Raw genomic sequence first — 13,375 nt, forward strand, 5'->3', positions numbered from 1 at the left:
CATCACCTGCTGTCAAAAATAGGTGATCGTCAATGATCATATCAGTCAGTCAATGATTTGTATCAGTGTGGGACAGGATTAACTGGTCTGGTTGTGGTTGTGTGTGTGTGTGTGTGTGTGTGTGTGGTCTGGTTGTGGTTGTGTGTGTGTGTGTGTGTGTGTGTGTGTGTGTGTGTGTGTGTGGCCTGGTCCGAGGGTGCACCTCCAGATCTCTCTACCCAGGCTCCGCACACTCAGAGTTCAGGGCTCAGAGCCAAGGCCAGCGCTGGGCCCCGGCACAGCCAGGATTAGCAGCTCCTCCTAGGCCCTAATCTGAAGATTACCCCCGTCACTCCCTCCCACGGTCCCTCCCTCCATCGCTTACTCGCTTGCTCTCTGTTCCCTACATCCAAGAGTTGGTTACGTAAACGGCATCTCACAAATGCACACACCACATGGTTTAACAGCGTCTAGGGTACTGTCCCTGAGTGATCAGCATGGTCAGCTCACAGACAGACAGACAGACAGACAGACAGACAGACAGACAGACAGACAGACAGACCTTTAAGGCAAGCATGGCCTGTCCAATCAAACTGACTGTTTACAGCTGCTACTGTTCTACAGTAATGTCTGCACCGGGATGCTGCACAGCCAAACCAGTGGCAGCTGTACAGAACCAAAATGGATGTCGACACTAGAAGAAGAGCCCGAATGGAGGAGGCAGACAAGTGGAGGAGACAGGCCAGACGCTGGAGTGGAATAACTGGGTGAAGGGCGTTGACACTGATAGATAAAGATAGACACAGATAGAGTCATGTGTGGGGTCATCAGATAGGGGGTGATTTTGAAAGCAAAGGCCAGTCGTCTGTGGTCGTTTCTTCTGAGGTAAGGTTGCTTCAGGCCGGACCGAGGAAGAAAAGAGTGTGAGAACCGGTCTGTAGAAACACCTGATAAGAGCACGGAAATTCCCAACACACACACACACACACACACACACCACACACACACCACACACACACACACACACACAGCATTCCTCCAGCAAGGCCACAATGCCTTGCGTGGCCAAACACACACACACAGACTCACTTGTTCCCCAACACTCTTCGGTAAACACAAACACATACACTTCTGGTTAATGATAGTCAAAAAGGCACAATGGCTTCTCTCTATTTCTATCCTCTCGGTCACACACACACAAGCACGGTTTCTGTAACTTTTCACGCTGACAGAGCTGTGAATAATAGACCTGACTTCCTGTTACAGCTCAGCAGCTCAGAAAGAGTCTCAAACCGCCTTGTTAAAGTGAAACAGAAAAAGAAACCTACACAGAAGAGGGTGTGCACACACACATACACACACGCAAACCACACAGCAGGGTACCTGGAGCATATGCCACACCAAACAAAACTCTCACCACTAACTCAACGGTGCATGCAACACATTCTCACACACACACACACACACACACACACATTATTCCCATAGAGCTCTCTATTTATAGCCTGGCAGAAATAGGTAATGTGCAGTGTTGCGTCACAGTGATGGGACAAGTACAGGACCCAGGCCATGCAGGCAGTGATGAAGATGAAGACGAAGATGGAGATCGTGAAATCGTGCGGATTAGGGCTGCAAGATTTTGGGAAAATACCAAGTTGTGATTTTCTCTGACAGATACTTTGATTGCAATCTGACTTGCAACAGGCTTTTATTATTGAAAGTCTTCTGTTCAATCATTCTACATTCTGCTATAAATTGTGCCGCTTATGGTTGGTGAGCATGTCTAGTGCATGAGAAGCATAGCACTCCTGATAGGTGAGCTTCACTGTCTGTAACACAAAGAGGATGACATGAATATAAAAATCATAGATGTGACAAAATGCATCAACCTTTGCGATTAGCTAATTGCATCAGTTGAAATGTATAATTTCAATTAAAAATCGATTCACTGTAAGCCCTAGTGTGGATCGTGTAGAGCAGGAAGAAGGAACCCATCATGGTTAACCACAGTGTGTATGGGACGAGCTGCTGAAGGCATGGCGACCGCAGAGCCAATGCTCTGTATCAAGCACAAAGACCAAAGGTTGGCTTCGCCGGAATTGACCTGAACTGTCACTTACTGACGATCTCCGCCTCGACAACGAGGAAGTAATGCTGCCCACACCTGCTGTCTCTACTTGAGGCTGCTTTGGTTTTCTAAAAACACATGCCAGCTGTGTGTGTGTATAGGAATATGAGATAGATAGAGAGCGCAATTCATACAACATACAACATTCCACCGAGAGAGAGAGAGAGAGAGAGAGAGAGAGAGAGAGAGAGAGAGAGAGAGAGAGAGAGAGAGAGAGAGACAGACAATACAGTCTTGTGTAACCTACACACAAAGTATAAGCAAAAAAGGAGCACATATGCGCAAACACGCACTAAGACAATAACTGGTAACTGTTGCCATTGTGTAATGGCTGATGTTTTACACAGCGGAAAAGGCACGGCCCTCGGTATCAGCAAACACTTTGGCCAAACTGAGGCCACAAAACAACCCCCACGCGATGAGGAAGAGCCAGGGAGGGCAGAGACAGGGCCAGCAAAAGGGAGAAACGAGGGAAGAGACAAGATAAAGAAGTAGTGGTGGTGGGTGGTGTGTGTGGAGGGGAGGGGGGTGTTAAGATGAATTCCTATGAGGAGTGCAGTCACTAGAATGTTGCTATAGGAAGGTTCCATTTCATCCGTTAAGGTTCCATTTCATCCGTTATGGTTCCATTTCATCCGTTATGACTGGAGAGAGAGAGAAGATGGAGACGGTGGAAAGACTGGATAGGGCGGGGAAGGACCTCAAGAAGATATACAAACTTGTCAGCCTCACCAGCCTCATATTCATTCGTTTTGCATCTCTCTCTCCATCCTTGTCTCTCTCTCTTTCATTCTCTTCACCCCTTCCTCCACCTTAGGTCATCTGTATGAAGGCCTGCAGTGTGCCCTGTCTGACTGGGTGCTTTCTGTTGCACAGACCCAAGAGCCAAACATCAATTACCCCAGGCTCTGCCATTCTCCCTCCACACACACACACACACACACACAGCCAAGAATAAGCTGCTACGGCTCCGTGAAGCCTCAATTAGAGGCTATTTCGAGCCCTGTGTCTGCCTTATGTGTCCACATTCAGCCAACGAGCAGAGGAGGGACAGAAAAAAAATAGTTGAGGGAAAAAGGGATGATTGAGGAAATAAGAAAGGAGAAGGAAATGGACTGAACTGAGGGAAAGTAGAGGTGTACAGAAAGAGAAAAGATAGAAAAGCAGGAGAGGAGAGGAGAGATCAGTGACCATTTCCACAGAAGGGATTAAACATGACAGCAATTATGTGGAATGCAGACGAGTTAAGATAAAATGACGAGGTACATTAAGAAACCACAAACACAAACACTGACAGACATGTGTATAAGTCAGTGTTTAGGGTTTCTTAACCACACACACACTGTACACGGTTAAACTTCCATTGAAGCCAATGATGCAGGACATGAGTCATAGCTGGAAATAGAGCCACACGTGGCAATTAAGGGGGTCCAAGCAGTTACAACCTATAGACCTCTGAAGAATAAAAAGATGCGGATCTCCTGATTTAAAATTAAAGATGCTTCATACCAAACGTTCGAAAAATCGATTGCACAATCGATTGGACCAACCAACACAAGTTTCGAAAACTAAAATAGGGAATCGATTTTAACCAGGGGCGGAGCCAGACATTGTAAACATTCGGGGCTTAGCCCATTTAATATTTTTTTTAAATAACCCCTTAAATAATGACTTCTAGTGAATTTTGTGTAAACTAATGGACACATTGAGACTTAAAAAATGTGAAACTAACATTCAACAGATTCAAGGTATCTGGCTGGCACTACCCTGTGTAAAATTATAGTTTTGGGTCTTTCAAGAGGCAATATCTGTTCATATCTGTTTAGCATGTACTTAGTTAATTAAGCGTTTCTTATGGTTTGTATATTATAGTATTTGTTTATTTTCATTAGGCTATTGTTTGATATGACATTATTGTTTATTATTGCTATTCTCCTTCTTCCTCTTCCCTGATCTCATCTGTGTGACAAATATATATAATATCTTATACTATAATATACATAATATTATGATATAATTACAGTATGGCCAGTCATCATGATACAAGGGTATTTTAGAAGGAATGCATTATCATCTTGACATAGGCGTTTTTTTAAATTATATTAATTTTGTAATTTCAGGTCCCTTTACACAGATGCATAAAATCAAGCAAGATTATGAATGCAGACTGCATGGTGCTTGATTAACACACTTATGGAAAGGGCCCTTTCCTCTCAATATATCATTTTTTAGTTAATAATTAGTTAGGCAGCCAAAACAACATAACATGACTTTTATATTTATGTGGACTCTTGGATTATAAGATCTGTGGTGGTGGATAGGATATCAACAAGGTTTTAAGTTAAGCTAACAGTTCTTTAACAGTAACATTCTTTTGTGCAACATATGACACTGAAAAGTTGACATGGGCAGATAACTGTTAATGGGTTTTTCTGACATTTCAAAACAGTGTAGCCTAATTTATTACAAGACGAGGATCACTTTGTTTTGGGAGCTGGAATGTCTTATTCTGCAGTAGGCTTAGCAGCTAGCCTATGAGAGTACTGAATTTGCCTTTTACGCCGACGAACGAGGACATTTAACGTTAACGTTAAGCATTTAGGGAGCTAGCCAAGTAGCCTAACGTTAGCCTGCCTAACTGACTGAAAGCTCTTAACGTGAAATCACCAACCTGAAACAACACCATCCGTCAGTTCACTGGGCGATGCTGTTGCTTGAACCGAGCTGGGCGGTCTTTTGAAAAACTTTCTAATATCCATAACGTTTCAACAACATGTACACAAAGTGTTTTATCACAGACTATAAAAGTGACAGACTTCTGACGGAGGCTTTTTGGAACACCGAAGCCATGACGTAGCGTTGTCAAGGCAGCATTTTCACTGGATCTAAACAAATCAATCTAACCATTGAAATCACCATAGCGGATAGCCCAGAGACCTGGCATAGATCGTGTAGCAAGTCAAATTATTTTTCAATATTGGGCTTTGAAAATAAGGGATATATTTCCTCAGTAATAGAGCATTTGGTGACATTTATAGAGAAACCGAGGGGAAGTTATATTGGAAATAAGAGTTGCCGGGAATTGAAAACACTAAAAAAAGATTCGGGGCTTTTGAAAAAAAGATTCGGGGCTTAAGCCCCCTAAGCCACCCCCTAGCTCCGCCACTGATTTTAACCAAATATGTACACTATTAATTTTTAAACTAATTAAACAAATAAAAAAGATAAATGTAACAAAACTCACAAACAAGCAGAAAAAAGAAAATAAAAGAATTCCGAAAGTGCAGCAGGCATAAAAAGAAAATTCCCACCAATTTTACACACCGGCTGCTGTGCTGCTGGTGTTTTGCCAAAAAATGGAGGACAACGTGATCAACCTGTGCGATATGAGACTAGTGATAAGCCCTAATAACTTGACGTGTTCGATATGGAAGCACTTCGGGTTTTGGATAGATGAAATTGTGGAGAAGGACAAGCGGTATGCAAACTGTGCAGTCCTGAGTTCCTACATAGGCGAAATTTGTTTGACATTTCTAATCGTAAACACAGCCACGTTGAAGCCTGCAGTAATGTTTTTCATTGAGGTCATGGCAGTCCACTCTGCTTATTGTTTTTCGAGAATGTTGCACTCCTGTTTGTCATTGTGCACGAAACTCACGCCAATCAGAAATATTGCTGGCTTGTGCGTCTTCAAGCGCCTTCTTTACATTCGTCCTAATGCCCGTTAGTTGTCCGTGGATTGGCCTATATTTGGCGTTGAAAATGGAAACGTCTTTGGACATGGAAAACCGATTTTACAATCGATTCAATAAACACTTATGTCTCAAAAATCGAACAGGATTTTTTCACAAAAGTGACAGCCCTAGTATGCCTAAATATTTTTTTGCACTCGCACGCCATTATTTTTAGGGAAATGGGCGCACTGTAGAGCCCTGCACTGGCATATTGACTGCTGAAATTTGATTGACAGTTGGCCCGCTTGGACCCCTACAAACTGTGACCTCATCAGAGCATCATGAGCCACACAGAATCAATTCAGCTGAGACCTGATGAGACTCAGGTACGTGAGTGAGTGAGTGAGTGAGTGAGTAAGTGTGTGTGTGTGTGTGTGTGGTACAGTGAGGAATGCATTAAGGCCTAGGGCTCTCTCTCAATAAGGCAGACACACAGACATACACACTCATCAGATGACCAAGTTCAAAGCCATACAGTGAGGACAGGATGTGAAATGTAGTTGTGTCAAGTGGTCTGTGCAAGATTGGAATGGGGAACTAACCGACTTCCACCTCACCATAATGCAGGTCAGGACAACAAAAATGGTGAGAAAGAAACAGAACAAAAAAAAGAGAAAAGAGAAGTAAAGACACAAAGTACTGAAGAATTTCAAGGACCTAATGATGACTAGACAACGTCGTCTGATTGATATCTGACAGCCTGATCCGAAGCATGCCTAGTCAGAGCACACCAGGTGCTGACAGGCTGCAGGTGTGCAGGCCTAAAGGCGGAGGAACAAACACTGATGTTCTACTTATTCAAACGGCACTTGCGTGCATGCACGCACACATTTAAATAGAGATGACCTGGCAGTCACGTACAAGGACTACATAAAAAAAACAGACACTTACAGATCTGTATGCAGAGACGCAAGACACACACACACAAGCCTCCTAGGCCATACACTGACATACCATATATGCATTATTGATTATTTTTAATCGAGTATTCTAGTGATTATTTCATTGATTAATCAAGTAATTGGATAAAAACTTATTTTGCACAACAAATGTCATGCTGTAAACTACTGTAGCCCTAGTCACTTCAAAGTAAATTAATATATCTGTTTTATGTAGATTTGTGCATCTGCAGCATTTACCATTACTACCAAATAACCTCCTTTACAAAAAAATAACAGCAGTTTTTACAGTGCAGTTACACTACAATACAGTGTAAAGTACAGTAGGCTACTAGAATATTTCCTCCAATACTGCAGCTTTTGACACCTGAAGTAATGCAATTATTTGCTTGTAAGGACTATAATAACTAGATGTACCGCAGAGCGGTACAAAATATGACCGCCGCCCAGTCCAGCACATTTTTTCCACAAAAAGAAATCACGCTGAAAGGCCTATATGATTCTAACTGTCTCACTAAATTGCATTATCCACACTCAATTCTCACTGGTATCTGCTAGACAACAAGTACCAAAACATGATTAGTTCATAGATTTCACATGTAAAATTCATTTTATACAACCCCACCTCCATCTTGCCTGTTCATAATTATGAGAAATTCTTGATTGTTTGTGTTATGTTTATGTTATGTGTGTGGGTGTGTGTGTGTGTGTGAGTGTGTGTGTGTGTGTGTGTGTGTGCGTGCCTGCGTATGTGCCTGTGCATGGAAGCGTACATATGTCTACTGTGTGAGTATGTGTCATGATTACTGTGAATGTGTGTGTGTGTGTGTGTATCTGTTTGTGCACATGTGTGCACATGAACTGGGTTAACATGACCCCTGGAGGCAAATATACGGAAAAAATGGTCATCCTAGGCCTCCTTTCGGGGGGTCCAGTCCAGCGGGGGGGCTACAGATCAAAACGAAAAATGACAGTTCCATGCTATCCATGTGGGGGTACATGCCCACCAAGTTTTGTGTACCCCGGTCTTTCAGTGTCCCGGGAATCCTTGTTGGTGTACGTCACTAAATGTACACATAAATTGTTTTATTGTAAGGCCCCCCATGAACGAAAGTACACAAAACTTGGCATGCATTCGGAGGGTGTCATAATGATCCTACACTTTCAATTTCGTGCAGTTTTGACCATGTCAGCCAGAGATATTGTGATGAAAACACCTAATTTTTTGCTTTTTATTTTTTAACTAGGTGGCGCTATACATGAAATAAGTGGTAATGGGATGGGTTGACATGGCCCCTTGAGATCAACATACAAAAAAAAGGTGGACCTCCTAGGCCCTACGGTTCTCGAGATATTCACAGAAAACTGTCTCCGGCCACCTACAGGCCAGTTGGTGTATAGTAACATAAATACATTTATTGTGTGGCCCCCCATGAACGGAATTCCACGAAACTTGGCGTGCATTCAGAGGGTGTCATAATGATCCTACACTTCCAATTTCGTGCAGTTTTGACTATGTTAGGTCACAGATACCTGCGATTACAACACCTCATTTTTACTTTTTTGTGTTTAACTAGGTGGCGCTATACATGAAATGAGTGGTTATGGAATGGGTTGACATGGCCCCTTGAGATCAACATACAAAAAAAAAAATGGTCCTCCTAAACCTTACGGTTCTCGAGATATTCACAGAAAACTGTGTCTGCCCTACCCTCCTTTCGGGGGGTGCAGTCCAGCGGGGGGGCTACAGATCAAAACGAAAAACGATGGTTCCATGCTATCCATATGGGGTTACATGCCCACCAAGTTTCGTCTACCCCGGTCTTTCAGTGTCCCGGGAATCATTGACAGAAATTTGGACATGCGAAAAAAAAAAAAAAAAAAAAAAAATCTGACTAAACCTATATGACCGCCGCTTCGCTGCGCGGCGGTCATAATTATGTCTGGGGTGGGCCTAACCTAACATCAGGACTGTGTGTGTGTGTGTGTGTGTGTGTGTGTGTGTGTGTGTGTGTGTGTGTGTGTGTGTGTGTGTGTGTGCCCGCACGTGTGCGTAGAGGGAGAGAGAGACAAGATGAGTATGTGTGATTTTTGGTGTATTTTACATGAATTACTTTACTATTTAAAGGTGCTCTAAGCAATGCCACACATTTTTAGGCTAAAACATTTTATGTCACTTACTGCAAACATCACCTAACCAACCGCTAGCTGTCTGTGTCCTGAATACACTGTAAAAAAAACACGAACTCTGTGGACAGCCCAGACTCCAAAAACGGCAACAAAAACAACCTGGGCAAACCTAGCCCATAAAAACATAACAAACTGTTCCAGCAAATCACAGACGAGATGCAAGTTTAGGAGAGTTTCAATTGCACGGGAGCAGCACGGGAGGGAGGGGGAGGAAGTAGCGACCTAGCTCTCTGTTTTGTTTGAAAGGCAACAGAAGTGATGTTACCCAGGATCGCTTAGAGCACCTTTAAAATTTCCACAACTTAACATCATATCGACTCACGACATTAGGCTACAGCTGCTACAAATACCGTACGTTCTAACTAGCTAATACATTAAATCAGCTAACATCAATGTCGTTGCCTTGTGTCAGCTACGCTTGGTGAACTGGTGTTAACAACTGGATGCTTTCAGCTCAGATGTTGAATCATCGTTGACGTGCTGTTGTGGTGGTATGCCAGTTCTGCTTTGCAATGGCACATTGTCTTCTTCTCTAAGTTTGAAATTATCAAAACTTTGGACATTCTCTGCCTTTTATGCATGGTTTCTTGGCTCTCGCTCATCACGCCAACTTAATTCTGAAAGTGGTGTGCGCGCAAGTAATATTAGTCCATGTGAAACAATAATCGCTGGGCTGAACAGGCCACATTACACAAGTGATAGGAATTACACGACGCTTTGAGGCAGAGAATTTTCCTCGATCATTTTTTGTAATCGAATTATTCGAGTTCTCGAGTAATCGTTTCAACCCTACCGATAAGAGCATGCATCTTCCTCCATCCTCTCCAATCTCCAATTCACATACAAGGAGACCACCCTTCCTACAGCTGCAGGACCCAAGAGCCGTCTTCATAAGTGCCGGCTAGGAGACGAACCAAAGGGATTGAGTAGTAAATTGTCCCCGAGGCACATTCCACTCTGTCCTTAATAGGCGTCCAGGGACCTCAGGACCAAAGACAAATCATCATTTGAACTGACATGTTTGGAGACAACTGAAGGGGGAGAGGGGGCGGAGGATAAGCAGCACCCACACACTGGAGTGCTCCTGGCACAAGGGACACTGGGGTAGAGATGGGTCTTGCCTCAGCAGCTGAGGCCTAGTAGGTGATTTCACACATGCATTGAAGCACAGACATTCACACAGGCAAGCACACACAGGCAGGCACGCATGCACACACACAGACAGACACATCACAGACACCAGTCATGGGAAACAACACCTCAGAGATGTGTCAAACACTACTACGCAACTACCGAGTATTTAGAGGGAACGTGAGAGGAAGCACGCATGTGTGACTTCTGTGTGTATTCATATATACGACTAAGACGTCTGGAGACATTTGTGGTTTTTTTAAAGGCAACCAGACAGCAGTAGCCGCAACACCGTTTCAGAAAACACCCCAGTGAAGGAAACAATGGAGAGGTGGAAGGTGATTGGTGGAGTGATTTTATGTGTGAGCACGCGTGAGAAAGTGTGTGTGTGTGTGTGTATTTCAGATGCCTTGAACATTCACTCCCAGGCTCATCAATGGGAAGATCCGACAGGATTAGGCTACACACTGATGTTTGCAGATATGGGCTCTTGGGCAATCCAGAAGGATTCCCTCTCAGTAAGTGCATGTAAATGCACACACACAGAAACACACACACACGCACAAACATCAGTGCTAATCCCTAATGACTCAGTTTAGATGGATGGGCAGTGAGTATGGGGGATGTGCAGACATGATTGTCAATGAATAACTCAGACTTGTTTCAGACTTCTTATGACCACTCTGGAAAACAAATAATTGAATGCTCCTAATTTGGTCATTCATTTTCTGAACTTAAACACTACAAGGCCGAAAACAACCAGAGGTGGGCCACACTATGTACATCTGCTGGGGGCTTAATGGCTTCACGCATGGGGCTCTTTGGCAACCTCCCCCACCCCCCGCCCCCCCAAGTAGTAGGCGTATGAAAATGTTGTCGTGCATGCCGACTCCGGTCCAGATAACATGCAGAATCGGCCAATTTAGATCTCTCCATATTACATCACTAAGCAAATGTGCAATTATGCAACGTCGCAAAGGGCACAAGAACCCAGGAGCTAAACGGTGACAGATTACTCAGAGTGCTCGGACAATGAGTGGAGAGGGGGTGGGGGTACACAAATGTAGTTTTCTCTCCATCAAATAAAGAAGAAAATGCTACTCTGTAAAGGGCTGGCGTTCCAGAGGCCCACACACACACATACGTTATCCACCTACAACAGCAGACTGACTGGCGGCCCCAGCTTGCCAGCGAGGCCAGAGACTTCAGCCCGGCCCGCCAGACAAGACCAAAAACAAACTGCCCATTGTGCGTCTTTCTGCACGCTGCACTGCACAGATAAAATCCCCCGTCTGAAGCCGAATGACAGAAGTTGTCAAATGCGACACTGAAAATAGAAGCGGACTGCATGGAAAAGAGCAAGAAAGGAGAGGGAGAGGTCGCTGAAATATACAGCACCATAAGAGATCCAGCTTTCGAACTTACTATCACTCTCTTTCTTTCTCTCTCACTCTCTCTCTCGCTCTCTCATAAGCTTTTCCACAAATCGCTAGTTCCGTTCCCAGGCTGACTGGAGACATGAGCCGAGGCGCGCCAAAGGGGGGAAAAAAGCACAGCTGTTCCACAGCAGCAGCAAAAAGGCCCTCTAAACAAGCTGTAATTGCACATCTTTAAGGAAAACACCCCCCTGATCAATCATCATACCAAATAGAGAGGATGCTCTTTAGTCAGTGATTCTGCGGCACTGTTAAGATTTTATAAAATAAAAAAGGGAAGAAAAACTGAGGCTGGAATTATTATAAGAGTATGCTGCTGGGGGCATGGATCAGAGCCTTTTAAAAGTCAATGTATTTCCCAAGGGATGCTTCCCCTTCTGAACTCAATCTCTTTGCTTCTGAAGAGACACCTGAGGGAGAGTTGGTTGCATGGAGCAATTACCAACTGAGATGTCTGATTAAGCTAAATGAATGGCATGAATAGGCCGCCTACCACAAATAGACTGCCACTATGCAGCTGCATAGTGATGCCTAGGAACTGTGCTGGTTTCTTCTTTTCTGATTTCCTGATGTTATAAGATGACACCAAGGTGTTAGATTGCGATCACAGCTGCAGAATTTTTGCTACACCCGCTCTAAAACTGTCAGCGTATTCCGTAGTATTTAACATTTTGCTTACAGTACTTGCTGGTGACACAATTATGCACCTAGGTCATTTTTGACCTCCTCTCAACCTGAAAGGGGACACTGTATGTCTCCAACTTCAGAACGCTGGATGAGTTTAAATTGTGTTAGGCCTAGCTGCTACAACTTTATTCTCACGCATATTTTATTGTCAGGCATAGTTTAGAACACAATTTTTAGATTGAATTCACATACTCAAAATGCATCATCAAGTATATGTCGATTTTAAATATTACGTGAAACCAGCACTACATCACCACAGCCTATTCATTAAGGTCAGAGAAACCTTTCCGAGAGTAATATCGATTCGCAGGTTGCAATAACTGTTTGAACAACATATAGCCTAGTCACCTAGTTAAACTATCAGACCACACAACATGTGAGAAGTTATTTGAAATGTCCATCATGTAGGGTATTGTCAGACAGACAAGTTTACTTCATGGGGACAATCTGCTGGCTAACTACATTGTGTTGCCACCAGTCATGCAAGAGTTACACAGCATGGGGTCTATTATGATGTTGTGCAAGCTCTACATGAAAAAACATAGGTTGAAAAGTTCTGATCCAAGTAACTGAGGCTTCTCTTAGGAGGTAAATAACTTCACACCACGTATTTAATCTTCCTATCAAACTCCACAGGATCCTGGCAACACTTAAAAGTCTAAAACTAACGTAGCCACCCAAACATTAAGAAAGCACAACTCACAACGCTAACGTTACTTAGCTGTTTATGAAATTATTTCGAATAACGTTAAAGGTTAATTTGAATAGATTGAGGTAACTGTTATATCTGAAATCTCGAAAAGAACTGTTAAGGTTAGAGATCCTTGCTGACGACACTAGGCGTGGGAAACCTAACGGATTGTCTCTCTAGATGGGTAGCTATCTAGCTAACGATAGTAAGCACCTTTAGGAAAGGATTTGGCTGACGTTAGCCTTGTATCCACGACTAGCTGAGAAGCTAACTAGCAAGCTAGTTCTAGGCAACATTCCAACTTACTTTGCAGAGCATTATCACTACCTCCCCGGTTACAATCCATTGCCTTAACGTTACCGAACTAAATAACGTTTTCGAAGATGTATACTTTCTTCACCCTCATAATTGAGCGTTATAACGCTACATACCAATCTAGCGAATTGGCAGATATTAAGAAACCAAGAAATCATCAGACAATCTGACTGAGAAACATTCAT

General features: G+C 43.3%; 1 protein-coding gene across 1 annotated transcript in view; it reads right to left on the reverse strand.

The window, feature by feature from the left end:
* fryl (furry homolog, like) overlaps window positions 1-13,375 on the reverse strand; it is a 109,073-nt gene that overhangs the window by 95,079 nt on the left and 619 nt on the right. The window lies entirely within an intron of this gene.

The sequence above is a fragment of the Alosa pseudoharengus genome, unplaced genomic scaffold (genome assembly GCF_046254945.1).
Source record: "Alosa pseudoharengus isolate Yale_2024_CS ecotype anadromous, Long Island Sound unplaced genomic scaffold, YU_APseudo_1.1 YU_APseudo_1.1_scf_11, whole genome shotgun sequence".
Lineage (NCBI taxonomy): Eukaryota > Metazoa > Chordata > Actinopteri > Clupeiformes > Clupeidae > Alosa > Alosa pseudoharengus.